The sequence below is a fragment of the Calypte anna genome, chromosome 8 (genome assembly GCF_003957555.1).
Source record: "Calypte anna isolate BGI_N300 chromosome 8, bCalAnn1_v1.p, whole genome shotgun sequence".
NCBI lineage: Eukaryota > Metazoa > Chordata > Aves > Apodiformes > Trochilidae > Calypte > Calypte anna.
The window spans coordinates 16,897,565-16,910,801 of record NC_044254.1 but is presented as its reverse complement, the minus strand read 5'-3'; positions in this window follow the sequence as shown (position 1 = coordinate 16,910,801).

Sequence of the window (13,237 nt, the reverse complement as noted above, 5' to 3'; positions counted from 1 at the left end):
GGTTGGAGTTTGTTTAGAATTTAGAAGCAGAAAGTACCACACACAGAGTAATTATTGCCAGAGAGGGAGGACATTCGTGAACACCCGTGAGTTTTCAGAAATAGTAGCTGGGGTTTGTGGGGTTTTTTGGTTCCCAAGCTAAGCTACTGCAAAAAAGTTTTAAATTTAAGCACAATACTATACTTCCTAACCTCAAGACATTCCTCTTCATACAAAACAATGACCACACTGACTACTTTTATTTAATTACTCTCTTAATCAAAACTCTTTCTCGTTTGCAAGAAAGAAGATGAGAAAAGTAACTTCACATTACTACCTGGGTGGTCTCAGTACATTAGTTATATTTTGGGGTCTAAAGTCAATGTATTCCAGAGAGGAGCAATAGTATATGGCCACAGCACTTACAATGTGTAAAAAGAAGCTATTAAAGCAGCAAGTGACTTGAATCAACTTTCAAAATGGGCTGATGGTGCTCCACTAGAATATATATGAACAAAACAATATTTTTTAATCTGCACTGAAAGTTACAGGTTTCAGGAAGGCAAATATGCAGGTTTTTTCCCCCAGTCATCAATATTTCTACTAATTACCTACTGTTGACATATAATTAAGAAGGAAGGAAAGTGAAAGTGCAGAGTCAGCACCACATTGGATAAATCCAGCAACATCCAGGCAAGAACAGAGCGTGTCAGATTTCAGTGTAAGAAAGCTATTCACAAGCTATTTAATAGCTTCATGTCCTCACACATTGCTACTGAGCTCACCCCAAAGAGCTCCTATAATAGCATTACCAGCTTCCCCTAAGCAAGGATGCGTGGCCCTTGAGGTGTCCTGTGGGAACCATGTAAAGGACAGGACCATCACAGGATGCAGCTCTCTTGCTGGTTTATTCATGCTCTTCCCCCAACACTGATCACACAGAGCTCCTTTGAAGCCAGACGGTTTGCACTGACCTTTGTGGTTCCATTTACTGACTCCACACCTTCTTTGCTAATGGACTGTTCTTCTTTAGAAGAGCATCTCTATTCATGTGCCTAGCTGCTAACATTCCCTTCCTGAAATGTTAGTAAGCCTCAAGGGTTTGACTGGAATGTTTATCCTGCCTGGAAGTCCTGTAATCTACCTCTTCACCTTTCTGAGTCCCTGCACTGTTTTAAGCCTTATCCCTACCCCACAGACCTCCTAATTGTTTTCCCCATTCTCACAGTCCCTTTCAGCTTCACATCCCTTTCCCACTGTCTACAGCATCTATTTTAAGAAATTACTTGCCCAAAGACAGAGAAAAAGGGGAAATTAAAACAGATGCTCAAGCAACTGTTATTTATGCTTCCTTTATCCCCACACAAACCATCACACAGAACCTCTAAACAGAATATGAACATCAAACAGCTTGATTATGCTGAGAAATCCCTATTGCATGACATTTTAACAGGTTCTGCACAGTAGGAATCAACGCTGCTGTTGGTATTTCCACTCAGCATGGAGGAGCACTCCTGTCCCACGCAGCATACACTCGAAATAGGTAGCAGAGAAAGAGTAAATTATCCTCAATTTAAAGGCAAGAGACTAAAGCACTGAGACAGATGAGAAAAAAAAAATACATTATATGCCTGAAATATAACATTCTCTCCATGGAAAAACATCACAAGACAAACATGATTCTTTACTCTTGTTTGCTATTGTTCAATATTAGCTTTTTATTTAATTTCTGGTAAAGGCTTTTTAGGTTTAAAAATACAAAACTTTAAGCACAAAACTAAAACACATATACCAAAGAGGAACCAATAGTCAATTTCAAGCACTTAATGAGATTTATTAGAAAATATCCTGAAATAAATACAAAAACATGAGTGTGTTTTACAAAGTGAGACATGTGACCCCAAAAGATGCTTTTTTATTACTCTTGTCATCATTAAGGTCCAGGGCCTAAAATATTTAAACATGAGGATCTTCAGCAGTTATGAAGAAAAGTACCAGAAGACGTATATAAATTAGAAAGAGATACTACAGATATTAAAGAAGGCAAAACCTTACTATACGATCCCCACATCTTTAAGGATTCCACACATCATTCTCTTTAAGCAAAACTGGACTGATTTGCATTTAGATTGGTCTATTTCAAAAAGGATCTGTTCAAGGCAGGCAGCTCCCCCAGCTGTATGCGTGCTCCTTGCCCAGCACAGCTGAGTCCTGGCCTGGTTAAGGATCTCCAGCAGCCACTGCAAGTCAGGTCAGCAATACCTGGTGGCTTGGCTAGGAGTTCAAGATAATTACAATAAAGCTCACTTGGGCTGTACTTACTCTGGTATGTTTATCATTGCTGTCTTGTGGCTTAACCTCTCCTCCCACTTCCTCAGTTTTCATCTAGGACCTTTAATTTTTTTCAATGTTATGCCTTTATCTTGGACATTTAACTTATTGTTATGAATTCAGATTGGTTTATTTTAGTATTGAACCATGTGGGAGTCAAAATGGGGCATGAGGGGCTTTTAAGACCCAGAAAGGCAGCTGGCTCCACTTGATACAACCAGCCACAGTGAGGGAGATGAACCCGAGAGACTGATTTATATCTAGAGTTTTAAGTGGGTGTTTGTTTTCCATCTCAGAAGAAACAGAGAACTTCTAGATGAGCCAGAGAAGCAGCAGATGTGGTCCCGTTACCCTATAAGCATTAGGAAAGGGGAGTGCTATTCTTTCCTTCCCCTTAAGATAGGAGGTCCATTTTGAAATTCTACGCCTGTGTCTCCGGTACTTGCCATGTCTGGTGGGGACAAGTCCTAGACCAGTTGTACCAATATGTCCTCAGCTTTTAGAATGGCCATTCCTTGATTGACCTACAGCTCAGCTTAGTTTTGCAGTTTTCTGTTTCGTTTTTTTTTTCTTAAAGCAAAGAGCATTAAGGCACAAATAAGACAAGAGATGTCTTTCAAAAATATCTGAGAAAGGGTCTGCTCAGGTATAGGAGGTTCAATATTTTGAACATTGGCCATTTATTCCTCCCTTTGAATAAATACATTTCTGTCTTGAAAAGAGCAAGAGATGAAGTCAACTTGTTGAAATGTTTCTCATTTCCATGCAGTTTATACAGTATGATAAGCAGTTAAAACTAAAGTAATATTTGGTATGTCAACAACATCTCATTCACTGTCAAATACTTCAAATTCCAACATAACAAGAAAATTTAAATGGTTTCCAAGGTGTAAATATCTTGGGACACAGTCAAACAATGTGGCAAATATTTGTGTGTACTACACAATTCCACTTAATGAAAAAATGATTTGGGGGTTTTTTTGCCAATGCAATAGTAGAGGGCAAATGAAGAAATCCATCCTCTAACAAATATTTCTAGTATTAAAAAAAAGAAAATCAATGTTTCTTTAATCACTATAGGAAGGCTCCTTCTCTATTAGTTCAATACCTACTGACTTCTGATCTGATGTCTCCAAGAATGAAGAAATGTAAGGATTTCTGCAGCCTTCAGTTCCTCAGATTCTGGGAAAGATCTATGCCCCATTAAAATAAAAAATAGCAACACCATTTTCAACAGTAGGGTCAACATTGACATATGAGAGACTGTACTATGACAAAAAAAAAAAAAAGTCAAGTCATCAAGTATTTTTGAAAACACCAAAAATTCTGCATCTAAGATATCTATTGTACAAGTGGTGGCCTCCAAAAAATGAAGGTGGCCAGCACCTGTTCTGCAATCTATGGTTCAAACACTTATTCAGCCAACACACAAAAACTGGTCCATTGGTAAAACTACACTGCAGCAAATAGGATTCTTGCCTGAGGTAGGACAAAGTTGAGCTCTATAATCTTTTGAACCACAAGAGCCTCTTCTTGATAAATGCTTAATTTATAAACTGGTGGACAAAATATTAAGTGGAGTGCTCTGATCGTGAAATAATAACCTTCAACATGCCTGCAGCCATACTCTCCAACTATGATCCCATCAGGTCTCACAAACTAAGCCAGGTCAGCTTAAGTCAGTGTTTGAATCAAACATCTCAAGGACAGTGCAAGAGCTACAGAAGTGTTACTCAGATTCAATTCATAATAGAGATCATTGATTCAAATTAGGTTACACGTGCACAGTAAGCTAACCAGACCTGAGTTATCTCTATTGTAAATTAATTATGCAAGATCCATAACATGGCAAACTTTATAAAATTATTATTAAAAATAAATGTTGTTATCAAAGGCTGCAGAACCATATTAGTTTATTCAATTATTAGAGGAACTAATGTACTAGAAAAAAAGTATTTTAGGAGCTGCCAAATTCTGCTAACTTTAGCTGCTGTGTTTACTGCCTTTCAGTTAACCAACTTAAATGAGAACTGATGGAACATTCAATATCAAGGTTTCATACAAGATGAAACTCAAAGTTAATATTCAGGTAGTAAGTGGAGTCTGCTCTTTAGTGACAATGGGCTTTCAGTAATGACCCTGTATCAAAACAGAACGCTAAACAAAACCAGAGACCAAGATGTCTATTTTAATCCTCACAAACACTTTATTGAGAAAAGTTATATGCTATGTGTTATGCTAAGCCTTTCAATCTGTACCAAAGCGAGATGGAATAGCCCACAGATCAAGTTCTCTAACACTGTTTCACTGAAAGCCAAATCAAAGCTTAGAGGCAGCTTATGGAGCTATTTCCTAATGCCTCTTAGCTACTTACAGCTACGTAAATCTCTGCTGAGACCAGAACTACCTGCTGGCATGACTCTCCTGCCTGCTCCAGCAAGGGGGCAATGAGTAACAGCCTTGTGTGTGTGTGTGTAAGAATACTTGCCAGGAGTCAAGAGAGAAGGCACACTGGAGCAGCTAGTTTTAACCCCTCCAAAAAGCTGAGACCAGAGGGTTCCCTCTCACCTTTAACAGGAGGAGGCAATGCCTGGGTTCAGCGCCAGTGGCAGCTGCCTCCTCCAGAAGCCTGTGCCTGGACAGAGACACGGCACAGAGTGGCTTGGCAAGCTCATCTGGCCATACCCCATGGTTCAGGCTTAACACAGAATCTTGTTTACCAATTGCCAAAAGAAGAAAAGGCAACAAAAATAGACTCAGCTAAGCTAGATGTTCCATGATTAATCATTTACTAAAAATTAGTAATGCACTTCTCCACAGAGTGTGATAAATACTGGCAAGGTGTCTAAGATCCATTTCTGTTATACAGGGTTTATTTAACATGAAGAAGAAACTGAGTTTTGTTTCATCATTCTTTTAAGGTACCACCTTGACTCTAAACTGCTTCTGGATGATCAAAATACAATGTTCTCACTGCTGCTGCATAATGCTAAATACAAACCAACAATGTATTTTATAATTAAATCCATTAATATCTGTCTTCCCTGCATTTACAGGAAAACGAACAAAACTGTCCTGTTATTAACCTCACAGGAGTAAGATTTTGTCTCTTTTCAGACAGTCTGTCTACAAATACCATCCTGTGGTAAGTGAAGTTGCAAGTACATTTGTCTGAAGCTAGGTAATGGCAGTTTCATTTAAAGTAGTATTTTTTGCTTAGCCTCACTATTATTATTTCTACTTGGAAAAGTCCTCCTCTGCAGAGGACAGAGAACTTTAATTTCAGTCAATGCATGTGCACTATTTGAAATCAATGTGTATAGAAGATATATAAAAATGCCAGTAAATAGAGCCAAGTATCAGATTAATTTTTTTTTATATTCATGAAATAGGAATAGTCATTGTCAAGATAAGCAATCCATTAAATGAATGCCTGATTTGTCTTGTAGCTGGAAAGGTTTAATCTTTAGAGCATGGGAAATCTATAAAAACTATGAAGTCAACAATATATGTTGACCACAGAAATTCATTATTTTTAGGGAGACAGCTATTCCATAAAGTAAGAAGCACCCATACAAGCATCCCAGTTCACTGTGTAAACCTAAATTGAATTTGAGTTGTTTATGATGTCCCTAAGCTGTGTTCAAAAATGGGAGATACGGCAACTGGTTACAAAGAACTAATGATCCCTAGTTTTGCAATGGCCCACATATGGTCCTTGAATTTCTTGGGGGTGGGTGGCATCCTCTAATTTTAGATTATTAGTTTCACTTTTCCTTGTGTTTCATCACAAAAATGTTGGGCTGGTGACAATAGTGACGGTGACAATATCAGTGAGAGAACATAAAACAGGTACTACAGCTGTTGTTCACCTTCTCAACAATCTAATTCCTGAATCCACCAATTAGTATAGAAGCCTTTCTACAGTAATGCTTTTTCTCATTTCTCTCATTTAGTGGAGCTGTATTACAATGGGAGTTGTGTTACGAATATGTTTTACCATCATCAAAGAAAGAGAAAATAGTTTTCTTCTAGATTCTGTAAGTAATTAGCTGTCAAGTGCTGCTGATACTGCATCAAACACAACTGAGCTGTACTTATTCAGCCTTATGAAACTTCTCAAGAAAGACACCACATGTAGGCTTACAGCTTTAAATGGTTTTAGGGCTCTCTTCACCCTAAAAGAGCTGCAGTACTGCTTGCCAGGAAGACTTTAGAGTGACTGAAGCATAGAGAGAGACTGGTCTCTTGCAAGTAAAAGAGTTATTCTGTACCAGCAAAATCAGATAAATATAAGTAGTCTGTGAGCACGAAGACAAAGGGTGAGTTAGAGAAGCTCTCACCTTTTGCACAGCGCAAAACTATGAACCTGATTCATCCTGGAGAAAAGCAGCAGCATTTCCAATGGCACTTGACTGCAGTAAGTACTCAGCTTTGCAAATTGCTGAGCAAGCATCCCTGCTTCTGAGTCACCAAGCACAAAGGGTACTTAGTACCCCAGAAAATCAAGACCTAACCTGCTTTTAACAAGTGCAGAATATCTGTTTCCTATTGGTTTAACTGGGAGCACGGTTAGGCAACCAAAAAATAATGGGGAAAAAAAAAAAAGCAGGAAAGGACATACCCTGTCCTTCCTCATAAGCACCCAACTATGCAGCACACACTGATACTTCAGCCATGGCCTGATTTTCACAGACACTAAGAGAATGCTTACAGTCCAAGCCTGCAATACTCTACTAAAATCTCCATGGATCAGATTGCTTGGGTTGCAGATAGTTACATACACAATGGGCTCCTGCTCATTTTACTAGTTCTTCTCAATGGCTTTATAAATACCACATATGCTGTTATGTCCCATCTTTAGGAAAAGAAACTTTTGTATCTCAAGTAAATGACTAAACTTCATGGATTTCAGTAGACTATATAATCACAGCTTTTTCCAAAAGACCTATATTCCTTTTGTTAGTTTTTGCTATGGATTTGGTCTCAGCAGACAACTGCTTTTCAATAAATATTTATTGCTATGATATATATTTTAGTTGATCAGGTACCACACAGTACCAAGTAGTTATGACTTAATGAATCCATTTTATCTTTCCTCAAAAATCAACTAAATATATGGACACTTTCCTGATGTTATTATTAGTGGTACATTTTTCCTGCAATAACAGCATTACAAGTAAAAATGTCTTGTCACAGAATTGAGCTCTGGCTACATGACCCTCATACAGAGGAACTATGCATTAGGATTGTTTATGAGAAATGTGAAACTTCTTCAATCAAAACATTTAAAAGGAATATTTGGCTATCCTGCTGTACTAGAATTATCTGCCTTCATAGGTAGAAAGCAGATGAAAGCTGATGAGCCCCATTCATTCCAGTCTTACTCACATGTAAGGGGAAAAAAAAACATGGTCAAAAAAGTCAATCCTCAAAAGCACCCAAAATTCCAACACTGAAAGACTATGATGAATGCCTTTAAAGGAAAATGGAATATGAGCTCCTTAATCCCTCACTGCAGAGGTAATTGAACATATAATGTAAAAACAGGCCCTGAAATAGCCATTATTAGCTCTATATTTTAAAACCTGTGAAAAATAACATGACAGCCTTATTCTATTTATGTCAAAGACAAATGTTTGAGCTAGTTCATATTGTTTGACCCACTACGACACACATATATTGATACAGATCACAGCAAAAACAGGATTAGCTATGTGTGTATTTCAGCTCCCTTCTTGCTGCTTATAATCCTCTTCAATGCAGCAAGAGTTTTCTTGTTATAAAAAAAGCATTACACAATTAGAACAGACCTGGTTTATACAGAATTTGATCAGCAAGAAGGCACTTTCACATGAATTCCAAGAAGAATCATATTTTCTTAGTGAATCCTAACTGCATAAATACTGAAAATGCCAAAAGTAACATCAGGTGAAACACACCCTTGAAGCACAATGGTGCATCTTTGTATAAACTGGTCCCATGTTTTAAATACAAGTTTTTATAAGAATGCTTGAAAATTTGCAAATTGTCCTTTTTTTTTTTAGGTAAGTTGAAGACAAGCCATTGAAGTGTCCCAGTGGTGCTGGTGGTGGCCACTGTGAACAACCTGTAGTAGATTACACAATACTGAGGTCTATCAGACTGGTTCAGCTGTCAGCAGTAAAACTCTCAGCATTCCTCTGCTTGGTGGGGGGACACAAGGTTGTAAGAGCTGCCTCAGACCCTGCTTAGCCATCATTCTGTATCCAGCAGTATTCTGTCCCTGTCCTTTTCCAAATTCTGATTTTGTTTACATTCACTGTACAAAGAGAATCACTTTGCAAACCAATATTCAGTGATGCTTGGACCAATATGATCCTGGGAATAATGTGGGCAAATCTGAAAGAAAAGTGTCAGATAAAGAATTTGCTCAGTGCTCCATATATCAGCTTCTCACCATTACTGATGTCAGGTGCTTTACAATGCAACAGCTATGGCAAAAATCTGAATGTGATCATCCCCTGAGTTACAATGTTCTAAGATTATACACTCACAAATGCATTCTATTATCTTCTTGCAAATATTGTGAGAGTGGGTTTTTGCCTAATATTATGATTTTAATAACATGGGGGACCCACACATCTTCGGCTTATTGCAGCCTACTGTGAAGCACACAGATGAACCCTGATAACTAACCATCTGCATACACTTTGAAAATGTGAAGTAACATGGACTGTCTATTATTTCCCAGGTACTTTCTCAAAAATGAGCTTACTGCAGGCCAACATGTTTTACCTTTCAGTTGTCAGGTGGACACACATGGTTCCTGCTGCTTAGCTGGCACATAGCAATTTGTGGAGATGAGGTATCATGGGACCATTCACACACTACACCTTTCTCTGTAAATGCACTTGTGTGCTAAACACTACCAGATCTCAACCTCGATGGGTTTTACACCATGATTTAATTTGAAATAAATTGACTTTTTTAAACAATGAATCACTTGCTAAGTGAAAGTTCCACAGGTCGTTTAGTTTGCAAGAAATGCTCCCCTCTCAAATCCAAAAAGGATGCAGTAGAGGACCAATCACACACCTAATGAAAGGCCTGCCCTTGAGAACAGAGCTGAAATAACACTCATGCCTACCCACAGAAACACAAGTACTGGGATTCAGCTCTCCCAGCAGACACATCCCTTGGCAGAGAGATCACGTCAGCCTTTAATGTCTGTGTTTATCTCCAATACCTTGAGTGATTTCTTTCCTAGAGGTTGACAGACTTTAGACTCACAAGACTCTCAGCTAAAGAGTCCAAGTAAGGTTTTATAGTGATAAAAGCCATTTTTAATTATGTAAAAAAATGTTTTTACTCCCTGTACTCTTTATGCCCATAAACATAAAATAAGCAGCACTTTATACAAGATCCCAGGCTCAAGTAGTAGAGGAAGAGTGGAAGAAAACTAATCTGAAGGGGCACTAGAATTACTCTGCGCTACTGACTTTATGTAATGCAACGCAATGCATAGCATCAAAGCCAGAGCCTGACAAAATTTAAATGCTATACAGTGACAGCACATCTATGTGAATAAAATTGTAACATGGAAGTTGCAATTCAGTCAGTATCTTTTTGAAGGCTGGTTGAAAGTTTTCCTATGGGCAGCTCTATAATTAACATCTAGCTTTTGATTTGTTTTCTCCCTCATTCACTGACTCATTGACTTAGAAACAGGGATGAATTTAATCTTAGAATGCAACTTCAACAAAAATCTTTACATTCTAGCCAGTCAGTTTTGAGTGCAAAGCATTTGGGATTTCTGTATAGCTTAGCTTCACACCATAAAAAACAAAACAAAACAAAACAAAAAAACAAAAACAAAAAGTAAAGAGAGAGAGAGAAAACCTGTTAGAAGAGGCCTGGGTTTTTTTTTTTCTTTATGATTGGTAGTCTCAGCTTTTTATAGAGAAATTTCAGAATGCACCATCAGTATTTTGATGATGTACTCATATAAGATGTTCCTTGACTGTAGTAAGTGTTGCACAACAAGAGTACAGGTTAGAACAACAATAAAAAATAATCAGAGATAGTAGAATTTTTTAATTTGTTTTACTTTTTAAATAAAAGTGTTATTGTAACTAGGTCCCAGAAGGAAAGTAGCCCCTCAGTCAAATACACATTACAGCACAGATCTCTAGGAAGGAGCCCTTTGCTCCTGAAGAAACATACCCAGCACACTGCTTGTGGCTTTAAGCTTCATAGTCACCAACCATTACATTTTTTAAATGCTTGCTTTTGGGATGAGGGCTCATAAGCTTTTTGACTGCTTTTGGACCTTTGCTTAGCCTTTTCTGAATCTGTTCATAGAATCATAGAATCATAGAACCGACTGGGTTGGAAGGGACCTCAGAGATCATCGAGTCCAAGCCTTTTACCACCGTTGTGGTTGCTAGACCATGGCACTGAGTGCCACATCCAGTCTCTTTTTAAATAGCTCCAGGGACGGAGAATCCACTACTTCCCTGGGCAGCCCATTCCAATGCCGGATCACTCTCTCCATAAAGAAATTCTTTCTAATATCCAACCTAAATTTCCCCTGGCACAACTTAAGACCATGCCCTCTTGTCTTGTTGAAAGTCATCTGGCAAAAGAGACCAACGTCCACCCAGTTACAACCTCCTTTCAGGTAGCTGTAGACAGCGATGAGGTCTCCCCTGAGCCTCCTCTTCTCCAGGCTGAACAGCCCCAGCTCTCTCAGCCTCTCCTCATAGGGTCTGTGCTCGAGTCCCTTCACCAGCCTGGTTGCCCTCTTTTGGACCTGCTCCAGGACCTCGATATCCTTCCTGAACTGAGGGGCCCAGAACTGGACACAGTACTCGAGGTGTGGCCTCACCAGGGCTGAGTATAGGGGCAGAATCACTTCCTTGGACCTGCTGGCCACGCTGTTCCGGATACAGGCCAGGATGCCATTGGCTTTCTTGGCCACCTGGGCACACTGCTGGCTCATGTTCAGCTTCCTAATTTACAGTTCCCCTAATTTACATTGGATTTTGGCCTTTCACCCATCTCCACAATTTGCTTTCTCAGATACAAGGGCAGCTAATTGTACAGAAAGACCTAATGCTGAATTATCTCTTTTTTACAAATCATTCAGACAATAAAAAGTCTTGTATGCACCTTGCAGAAGGTGCAGCAGAAGCCTATGACAGAGGGTAAGGACAAACTTTTTGAAGTGTGTTCTCCTAGTTCTCAGATTCCAACAGAAGAAAGAAAACAGTCTGCATATGAATGAGTAATGCCTGTGGTTGAAATTACAAGTTCTCAGACAACTGTAATTTGGTTCACAAAAATGCAGAGCAGCAAAATGTAAGTTTACTTAAGATGTTTTTCTTTCACAGTCTTAACAAGTTTGCTCAGATGCAAGGCAAGAATGGAAACCAGAACCTCAGATGTGGAGTAGTGGCTGACGCATCAGAAGGCTGAGCAGCTATTCAGCAAGACCAAGACAGGCTGGAGGGATGGGTGGGGGAAAATTTAATGAACTATGAAGCCAAGTGTAGAGTCTTCATCTGGGAAAAATGTACCAGGATCGGTTGGGAACTCACCTGTTAAAGAGCAGTGTAGAGAAAAGGGACCTGGGGGTACTAGTGGACAGCAGGACCATGAGCCAGCAATGTGCCCTTGTGGCCAAAAGGCCAATGGTGTCCTGAGGTGAACTGGAAGAGGTGAGGCTACTAGGCTGAGAGAGTTTCTCTTCCCCATCTACTCTGCCCTTGTTAAGCTGCATCTGGAATATTGTGTTCAGTTCTGGGCCCCTCAGCTCCAGGACAGGGAACTGCTTGAAAGAGTCCAGCACAGAGTCACAAAAATTATAAAGGGAGTAGAACATCTCCCTTATGAGGAAAGGCTGAGAGAGCTGGGTCTCTAGCTTAGGAGAGAGGAGGCTGAGGGGCAACCTCATTAATGTTTATAAATATGTAAAGGGTGAGTGCCAAGAGGATGAAGCCAGGCTCTTCTCACTGATGTCCAGTGATAGGACAAGGGGCAAATGGTGCAAGCTGAAGCATAGAAGGTTCCATGTAAACATAAGGAAAAGCTTTTTCACAGTGAGGGTGACAGGGCACTGGCACAGGCTGCCCAGGGAGGCAGTGGAGTTCTTCTCTGGAGACATTGAAAACCCACCTAGACACATTCCTGTGTGACCTGCACCAGGTGAGCCTGCCCTGGCAGGGGGGTTGGACTTGATGATGCTTCAAGGTCCCATCCAATCCCTAATATTCTGTGATTCTGTGACTTCTATCTTTTTAATCCAAACCACCAGGACAAGAAAGGCAGACAGTATCCATGGAAATGACCGCGGCAACTTATGCAAAGAATTTATTTCAGTTCCTCCACAAAGCTGCTGTGTGCAGACAAGGTGAGACACACAAGGCTCTCCTGCTTCCTCCTGTGCTGTTTGGTAAGAAGGGGGGGCAGTGCAGGACAAAATCCCTGAGGGTTGCACCAACTCTCACAAAGATCCAGCAAGCCCTTTTGTCAGACCAAAGCTGTTTAGAGCACACTATTGCACCTACCTTCAGAGTCAATTCCTGAGTGGCACTTAACTTCATACTGACATACTATTCAATATCATAACCCTGCCCCCTTCCCTTTTTTTCACTTTAAGTAAAAACCACGTTGCGATAAAAATGCACATCTTCCTCTTGCATCCCTCTCTGCTTCTGCTCCACCTCAGGAGGTCCAGAAAAGGCAAGTGACAGGGTTACAGATTGTCTTCTTTGCCTTGTAAAGCTTAAAAACCTTCAGAAATTCCCTCATTTAATTTTTCTTTCCTATTTTAACCATACGCTATTTACATGCCAGATGGGTTTTCCCCAGGCTCTCACACCAATAAGAAAACTGCAGCATTATTTTGTTAATTTATCACTGTATTAAAATAGAAGAAGTGAAC